This window comes from Triticum aestivum, chromosome 3B (genome assembly GCF_018294505.1).
Source record: "Triticum aestivum cultivar Chinese Spring chromosome 3B, IWGSC CS RefSeq v2.1, whole genome shotgun sequence".
In the NCBI taxonomy this organism is placed as follows: domain Eukaryota; kingdom Viridiplantae; phylum Streptophyta; class Magnoliopsida; order Poales; family Poaceae; genus Triticum; species Triticum aestivum.
In genome coordinates, this window is record NC_057801.1 from 446,297,322 (window position 1) to 446,306,833 (window position 9,512).

Sequence of the window (9,512 nt, forward strand, 5' to 3'; positions counted from 1 at the left end):
AACTACTAGTGAGACTGAAGTCTCTCTGCAAAAAACATAAAATAGGCAAACGTGAGTACAAATGTACCCAGCAAGACTTACATCAGAACTAACTACATATGCATCATTATCAACAAAGGGGATGGTGGAGTTTGACTGCAGCAAGCCAGCTTTGACTCAGTGGCTATCCTGAACTACGACTGCAATGTAACTCTTTTGAGGTGGCGCACACGAGTCGACATATTCACCATATCAATACACCACTATGGATCCGTTCCCGTCTTCCTACGAGAACGCCATCCATAGCACTCACGCTTATCTTGCGTATTTTAGAGTATCCACTTTCACTTGTCTATGAACTATGCAAGGGGTCCAAGTTTCCATATCCGAGGAATCCGTCATGTACCTCGGCAACCATCAAGCGGAAGCCGGGCGAGGGAGTCGGCCACGACCTGACTAACCGAACAAGTCTCTAGTCCAGGTTTATCGCCTATTCGGGTTCCATCCGCAAGGAGATCCGGCCGGGGTGTCGCTCACGGCCCCAAACGATGTGTGCAGGGTTCCCAAGCCCACCAACCGGGTGCCACTTGGTACACCGTGCCACTGTGCCTAGTCTGTCCCAAGCCCACCTGTACCGGGTGCCACTTGGTAGACTACTAACACTACCTACAAACACCAGAAACTAGTTGCAACTCCTGGACAGAGATCATGTTGATTAATAAGTCGAGAGGGGCACTTAAGCATTCCAATGTGTGGTAGTAGCTGGTCATGGATCACAAACACAGAACTCAGTTCCTAAGGACGGCTGCAATGAGACAACCCACCATGTACTCCTACATGGCCTCTCACCGCTACCTTTACCAAATCGTGTTCACACACTTAGCTCACACACAGTAGGACATGTTCACACGCCTCTGATTCATCCCCGATGAATCAGACCTGACTCAACTCTAAGCAGTAGCAGGCATGACAAACAAGCATGAATGAGTAGGCACATCAGGGCTCAAACAACTCCTACTCATGCTAGTGGGTTTCATCTATTTACTGTGGCAATGACAGGTCATGCAAAGGATAAAGGGGTTCAGCTACCGCAGCAAGTATCAAATATGTCGTTGTTGTCCTAATGCAGTAAAAGAGAGCAGGAGCGAGAGAGTGGGATTTTATCGGAATGAACAAGGGAGTTTTGCTTGCCTGGCACTTCTGAAGATAACATTGAGTCTTCATCAGTGTCAACGATCACATCATCGGTATCGCGTCTATCGAGAGGGGACAAATACCGGCAACACAGAAAAACACAATCAATGCAATGCACAATATGATGCATGATCATGACATGGCAAAATGAATGTGTTTTGAGCTAATGCAACTAGCAACAGATTAAATGAAGTTGGTTTGAATACAAGATTCAAATTCAAACTCCATATGTGATTATTTAAATGCCCTTTATATGATTTGTGCTAAACAGCACCTATAAGTTGTTCTAACATGTATGAAAATGGTACAGATGAATTCCTTGAATTTTTCTGATAATTTTTCATATATAATTTATTAAATTTGGAGTTACGGTTAATTTTCTATGATTTATTGAAGTTTTAGTTATTTTCTAGAATTTCAGAATTAAATTAAATCCAGAAATGATTTAATTCCGTCAGCCTGATGTCATGATGACGTCAGCAGGTCAACGTGGCACAGTCCGGTCAAATCTGATGTGTGGGACCCACACGTCAGTGACAGGGGGGTTAACAGGGGTTAATTTAATTTAATTAAAAGGTTAGGGGGGTCGGGCCCACTGGTCAGCGTCAGGATTAATTAACAGAGTTGATTAAATTTAAACTAATCCTAAACTAGAATTAGTCAGGGCCAGGCCCACATGTCATTGACCCAGGGGAGGTCAAACCCCCTGGTCAACCGGGGCTAATGCGCCGGCGTTTAGCCGCCGGCGACAGCAAACGCGGCGGAGGGGCTCGGGATCGCCGCTCCGGCGACCATTCGGGCGGCGGAGACCACCCACGCGAAGCCCAGACTCGCGCGCGTCTGGTAGTGCAAGTGGGAGGAGCGGGGGTGGCCGGAGCTGCCGGCGGCGAGCTCTTGTGCGGCTGCCGGAGCTCGGGCAATCTCGGGGTGGCGTTACAGAGCACGGGAGGAGGCGTTGTGGGTGTCTACGGTTTCATGCGATCGTGCTGATCACGATGGTGGGCTCGGGAACGAGCTGCGGTGGCTGTGGCCACGGCCACGCCATGGCCGGCGGCGAGAAGCTCTTGGCCGTGGTGGGAGATGGGGCTAGGGGGCGAGAACGGAGGGGGCGAGCATAGGAGAGGCAGCGGAGGCTCACAGCGGATCCATTCGAGGCGGAGACGAGGCCGGGGATGGTCCGGAGCCGGCGAATCGAACGGCGGCGAGTTCCGGTGGCCGAGGAGGGGAACGGCGACGTGGGCGGCGATGCAGGGCTCCCGGTGTCACGTGAGTTGGTGGGGACGAAGAGGAAGGCGCGGCGGTTCCTCTGGAAGCATCGCCGAGGCGAGGGGTGGACACTGGCCGCGGTGGAGCTCGTCGGTGCTCTCGGGTGCTCGTGGTTGATCGTGAGAGAGAGAGAGAGCAGAGGGTATAGGGACGGAGGGAGAGATACGGGAGTGAGAGAGTTTGTGGGGGCCGCGTGGCGTCTCCAGGGAGTAGTGGAGGCAAGCAGGGAGGCAGGAGGTGGCCGAAGCAGGGAGGAGGTGGCCGGGGCGTGTGGCCGCGCGCGCCGGGCGCGTGCCCGTCCTCCTGGCAGAGGAGGAAGGCGACAGGGGAGGGAGGCGGCGGTGGGCTGGGCCAGCGGGAGGAGCTGGCCAGCTGGGCCGGCTACAGGTAAGTGGCCCAGGTAGTCTCTCTCTCTCTCTCTTTTTTTTTTAATTCTGTTTTCTATTTTGCAGGTTTGTTTTGAATTTGGTTTTGAAACCAATTCAATTTATTTTGCTTCTGACAATATTTTTAGGAGCTAAAAGAATTAAAACAATGCTCCACAAAAATATTTCAGAATTATTGGACCTATATTTATTTAACAGTAGATATAAGTCCAATTCAAATAGCTATGATTTAAATTCAAAGTCCCAAAAATAAATCCTTAAAAATGTTCAATATTTTGGTTGGGACCAGAACCCTTACCAAAAATTATCAAACATTTAAGAAGAGCCTTTTGGAGCAATGAATGAGATTTCTAGGGTTTTTGCCCCTCTTTTATTTAGGGTTTTGAGGCTTCCAATATTCCTCAATTCAAGTTTCAAAAATATAGACATGATGCACACATGAAGCTAGGCTAGAGCAATGCCAGAAGCTAGGGATGTGACATGACAGAACCGCGAACTTCACCGAGCTAGACTCCGACTACTCCGAACTAGGCAAGCATGTTTGAACCTTTGATATGATGAGTGTTTTGCATGTTTGCATTGAGTAGTTAGTTCATGGCATGTTTATATGCGTAGCAGTAAGTGTTATATTGCATGCAAAGCTAATGCAAGTGAGCTTGGAAACTCTATATGCTATTTGACGTGAGTTTACATGATCATGTGGTGACATGAGAGGTGGTAAGATGGCAGTGTTGAAGCATGCCAGTCTTATGCCAAACCATTTAAATCCAGTGTCAAAGTGGATCAAGTCACGTTACCATCCATTTCTTTTTGTGCTACCACATGTTTTCTGCAAAGAATATGGTTTAGTAAGTTGCAAACCTCTTTCCTCGTACACACCAAATAGAGAGGCCGTGATGAGGGTTCCATGGCCCTGGATTAAAGCCAGTCATCCGGTCAGGGGGCATGGGTGTTTCCGGTTGGGACCGAGAGGGGGGCACTGACGGTGTCCTGGACTAGGGGGTACTCAACGCGTCGTCTCCCGATCAGTTGGATTGGGCCGAGGACCCCCATGGCCGTATACTCATGGGCCAGTCCGGACAGCTGCCGCATACAAGGAAGAATCCACAAGACTTTGCGATCAAGACAAGGACTCCCCCCCTCCCCCACTGGCGTATTCGGCTAGGACTCTTGTTATCCTAGGCCTCTGGTGCATTATATAAACAGGGGCCAGGCTAGTCGATAGACATATACAACAACAATCATACCATAGGCTAGCTTCTAGGGTTTAGCCTCTCTGATCTCGTGGTAGATAAACTCTTGTACTACCCATATCATCAATATTAATCAAGCAGGAGTAGGGTTTTACCTCCATCGAGAGGGCCCGAACCTGGGTAAACATTGTGTCCCTTGCCTCCTGTTACCATTGATCCTAAGACGCACTGCTTGGGACCCCCTACCCGAGATCCGCCGGTTTTGACACCGACATTGGTGCTTTCATTGAGAGTTCCGCTGTGTGATCGGCGAAAGGATCAATGGCTCGACTGCAGGTCAACTGCGACGTCGGCTTCTTCGTCACCAGCTCGACTGGTCATCTTGGCTTGACCGAGGACTGCGTCCTACCTCCGATCGTCATGTTCGGATGAAGGCCTTCATCGACACCAACTCCGATCTTTATCAAGATCATGGAGGAGTCATCCATGGAGCTCGGGGGCTCAACGTCAACATTGCCCTCAGGCGACCGTGCTGTTTTCTGGACAACAAACTTGTATCCGCTGCCACCGCCTCCTCGAGTGTCGCTTAAACGATTACTTCGGTGGAATTATGCGGAATTAAGTCTACAACAACCCTGCAAAAATTTCATCGAGTTCCGATGGAGGAATCTCCGGCAATCTCCGATACACCGGAGCCCTGTTCAATCTGGATGAGAATTCGGACGAGTTTAGGGCGTGGTATCCAGCATCTAGCTCGGATGTCCTTTGGAGGATTCAACCGTTGATTTGCTGCGGAATTCCCATATCTACCGTCTGCCAAAATTTCAGGTCGATCCGACCGTCCAAACTCCGGGAAACTTCCGATTAGTGCATCACTTTTTGGATCTGTTTTCTGCGCGAGAACGAATCCGACCTGAATTCATCTTCTTTATGAACGGGTTCTCAGACATCCTTTTTGAAGGAAGTTTTCGTATGGGGTGTTGTGTTTTATTCTCAAACACATCCCAGTAGTATTAAAAGTATTCTTGCAATACGAACTTCACCGTCGCGCTGGTGTCAAACCAGCCCGACAACATCACTCCACGGCGGCCGACTTGCGCTGGACACGTCGTCACTCTGTTGAGCCGAGCTCAGCTTCTTCGGATCATCATCTCGGCAAGCCGAACAAGAGTCCGGCATCGCGAAGGATAAATCATCACCAACATCGCCACCCCATGGATTACACGGAGCGGGCATACCAGCATCGACCATGTCACGACCTGCATCGGCAGGGCCGCACTACTTCAAGCTGGTGTCCATCACGCCGACCTACTTCGATATCTCGGCTGGACCGGGGGCTTCGCCATCTCTTCATCAACCTACTCTGGACTCTTCGGCGTCACTGGCCAACCAGCTCCGTCACGTTAGCTGGACCGAGGGCTTTGTCTCGGTGAGCCAACATTTGCCAACATGGCCATGCCGTTGCTTTATCGCCCATCAGGCGATAGGTGTGCGGATCGAGTCCCAATTTTGGGAATCACCTTTCTTCGGATTGCTACAACAAATAAGCCAGGTGCTATTAATCCTAGTATTTTTTGCTTGTTAGGGTTCATTTTCCCAATGAATTATTACTCTGATTTGTCCGTCATATGTACGCAGGTCTATCAAATGGTGGCTGCATTAATGACAATCGCATGGCGGTTCGGTTAGTTTCCGTATACAGTCCAGCGAATGCCGCATCCGGAACTCGAACCGACCTGTGAATTCAGGCCTTGCCATGCCTTTACCGCATCACGCCGCCACCCTACATCGACATTGACTTCGGCGCCAGGCCATATTTCTTTTATTACTCACTTTGCATAAATTATTTGTTATGCAACGATTTTTATTTTGATTTTTATTATTATTACTATTATCTTGTGCATAGGAAAATGATCCAGCCGGACTATATCCTTTGGCGTCACCTCGGCTGGACGGGGGCTTCGTCAACACTTCATTACCCCATGCCGGGGACTTCGGCATCACCCTGCCGTCCTGCATTGACCGTGCTATGTCACCACTTCGGAGTGCCGAGCTCTTTGCTCCGCCACCTCGAGACCGGCTCAGGGATGGAACCTTGTCCCGCATCAAGCTCGGACCGCGTCATCAATACCGAACACATTAACCAGCTAAGTTGTCTTCATGCTCAAAGTTTTAAATTTTTAACTTGTGTTCGGCTCGGCCAAGCATTGTACTTTTTTGGAAAAAAGTTGCTTGTAGAAATTTCCTTGTCCAAACTTTGTTTGTGACGCTCAAATTCAAATACCCCGTTTACTTGGGGGCTTCCTTCATGAAGCTTTTTCCTCTTGCATATGGTTATACTTGTACAGCTTCGTTCCTTGTTCGTGTATTACGCCACAATATGCACCATATTGACTTAAGCGATTTGCAAGCTGGGTTGCCTGGCTCCTGTGCTTACCCCTACGTTCCCGATTGTTCGGCTAGGGAGTAAAGGGAGCACCTCTGCGATTGTCACGATCGGGTCAACCGAGCCGGACCTCAGACTGGGTGAAGCCGAAAGCTAGCACTCTTATTGTTTTCAATCATGGTCGGCACATAACGGAACTCATGAGTATAAAAAATCTATTGCACAAGTCTCATAATAACAATGAGCACCGAAGAAAGGTATCGGTGGGGGTACTATTTTCTTCGAAGATGCTTCTTACTCTTCGTAGTAATATAGCATAAGTTCCCTGAGTGCGCTTTGTCTGTTACAGCCTTATGACCTGATTGCCTGGTTATTGGAAACACCGTCGATATTCTCGACAGATGGAGTACATAACACTTTTCGGTCCTTGACCGAAGAGGGAGAAGCCGACGGTCGGTTAAGACGCGTTTAAAGTTCGGTTGAACATAGATATGATATAAGTACTTCGGTACATGCAATCATTCTTTTACCCAAGTCACTTGGGGGCTCTTAAATTTATATGAGCCGTTTTGTGATAAGTGTTTTTCTTCTTAGTCGTTGCAAATTTTTTATTATTATTTATCACTCCTTTTTTTGACACAAGTGTGCGGTCACTAGCCGGGGAGCCTAATTTCTCTCTCAAAGCCGCTAGAGTTTAGTTTGCTAAACTGGCCTAGTAAGAAGTACTCCGCCTTCGGGATAGGAGGTTGAAGCTGTAGGCTGACCCGCTTGAAGTTTTGAGATAGGATGTGTCATGTTAAAGCACGGCAGAAACACCTTTTTTTTTCTAAAGTCCAATTTTTGGATTGGCACCGAACACTTGATCTAGTTCGGACATTAACCTTTTGAATAAGTTTTTTGGCTTTTCGAGCCCATGGCACTTTTAAACTATTTGTGTGTTTTCAGCACAAGTCTCGCAGTGCAACGCCGGACACCTTTAGAGATTCGGCAAAAACATTCTCGGATATTGTAATATATGCATCGGTTTCGAATTGTGTCTTCGGTCAATAGTTGGGTTGCCCGGCTCTTGCGCTTGCCTCATATGTTCCGCTTTGTTCGGCTAGGTGTGCAAAGGGAGAACCACTGCGATTGTGCTTCCAGCTCACATGGTTAAGCACCTCAGTGGAGAAAGCCGAAAACTGACTGTCACAATAAGCGTAAACTGGTCGGCGATCCGATGACGGCGTTAAACGACGGGCCATTCATAACAATGGCCGAAGTGTTTACGGCTTGACCTCGACTGTCGCCGAACACTACCGGGGGCTATTAACTGGCCTCCCAAACTAAATCCTCGATATTTTGCTCTTACATTGGAGCTGAGATTTCATGATCATGCTTAGCATGACATCCCAAAGAAAGGAACCGATAGCGGGACTATTTTCTTTGGAAGACATTTCTTCTATTAAACAGTAATATAACATGTCTCTCCGCGTACATTTGTTTATAAAACCGTATGGCCAGATTGCCTTGTTTGTTGTAAATCTTTGCCCTCATAAAGGCTTTATAAAGTAGGACAAACACTCCTCGGCTATTAGCCGAGGAGGTGGAAGCCGATGGTCGGTCGACAAAGTTTTGTACAATGTGGATCCGAGCATTAATGATGTAAAGTACTTGGATACATAGAGTCATTACACATAATCTGTGATTTTACTATGGATATCGATCCTTAATTCGGCCTCCCGTGCCCGCATTAAGGCTCGGGGGCTACTGGGCTTCGGGCTTATTATTTACAAATGTTAAAGGGGTACATCGATCCCCTGATTTGGTGTTGCCACCCGACCAGTGTCTCGGCGGCTACTGCATTGCCTGTTCTATGCAGAAAATTTTAAGTGCAATACAGTTTCCGAGGAGATTTTGATCCTCAGGTTGGTCGGCCGCACCCAACCTGAGTCTCGAGGACTGAGCACGCCGCTTTTTGTGTCCCGAAGTATTCTGCCGAGCTAGGACTTGATCCTCAGACCAATTTTGCAAATCAACCTGAGTCTCAGCGGCTACGGGGATCAGCGTTCTTATGTCATCCTTCATGTGCATCTCGGGTTTTAGACCGATACCCACCTTGAGGGCTACTGGCTATGTATCTCGGCAGAGAATAAATTGCACCAATCAAAAATATTGACAAAAATCGGCCCACATTCGGGGAGGTGCACCACCTGGGAAGCAGTCCAGCATAAAGCTCGGGCGCTAGTGGCTGGCTCCATAGAGGGCATTTCCGGCATTAAGCTCGGCTAAACTCCTTCAAACTTCTTTGAACCAAGGTGATTTATGACACCTCAGATACAATCCGGCGTTGGAGCTCGGATACATAGTCCGGCGTTGGAGCTCGGATACAGTCTGGCGTTGGAGCTCGGATACATAGTCCGGCGTTGGAGCTCGGATACAGTCCGACATTGGAGCTCGGATACATAGTCCGGTGTTGGAGCTCGGATACATTCTGGCGTTAGAGCTGGGAAGCAGTCCGGCATTGGTGCTCGGCTACAAGAGATACCTTGAATGCAGTCCGATGTTAGAGCTCGGACACAAGAGGACACTGCCTCCCGAGAACAACTCCGAACCCGAGGTGTGGCATAAAAATAACGAGGCATTGATAAAGGCCGGAAACTTAAAGGGGCTCCTCGGATACCCGACGTATAAACTCGTCGAATGCATTTCGGCGATCCTCAAGATAGAAGATGAGAAGATTTGTTGAACCAGTTTTCAAGACCGGTAACCGAAGATGAAGAATAGTTTGGAAGAATCGAGGAGCGTCCCTAACTTGAAGACCGGTTCAAGGGGCTACTGACGGTGACCTGGACTAGGGGGTACTCAACGCGTCGTCTCCCGATCAGTTGGATTGGGCCGAGGACCCCCATGGCCGTATACTCATGGGCCAGTCCGGACAGCTGCCGCATGCAAGGAAGAATCCACAAGACTTGGCGATCAAGACAAGGACTCCTCCCCCACCAGCGTATTCGGCTAGGACTCTTGTTATCCTAGGCCTCTGGTGCATTATATAAACCGGGGCCAGGCTAGTCGATAGACATATACAACAACAATCATACCATAGGCTAGCTTCTAGGGTTTAGCCTCTCT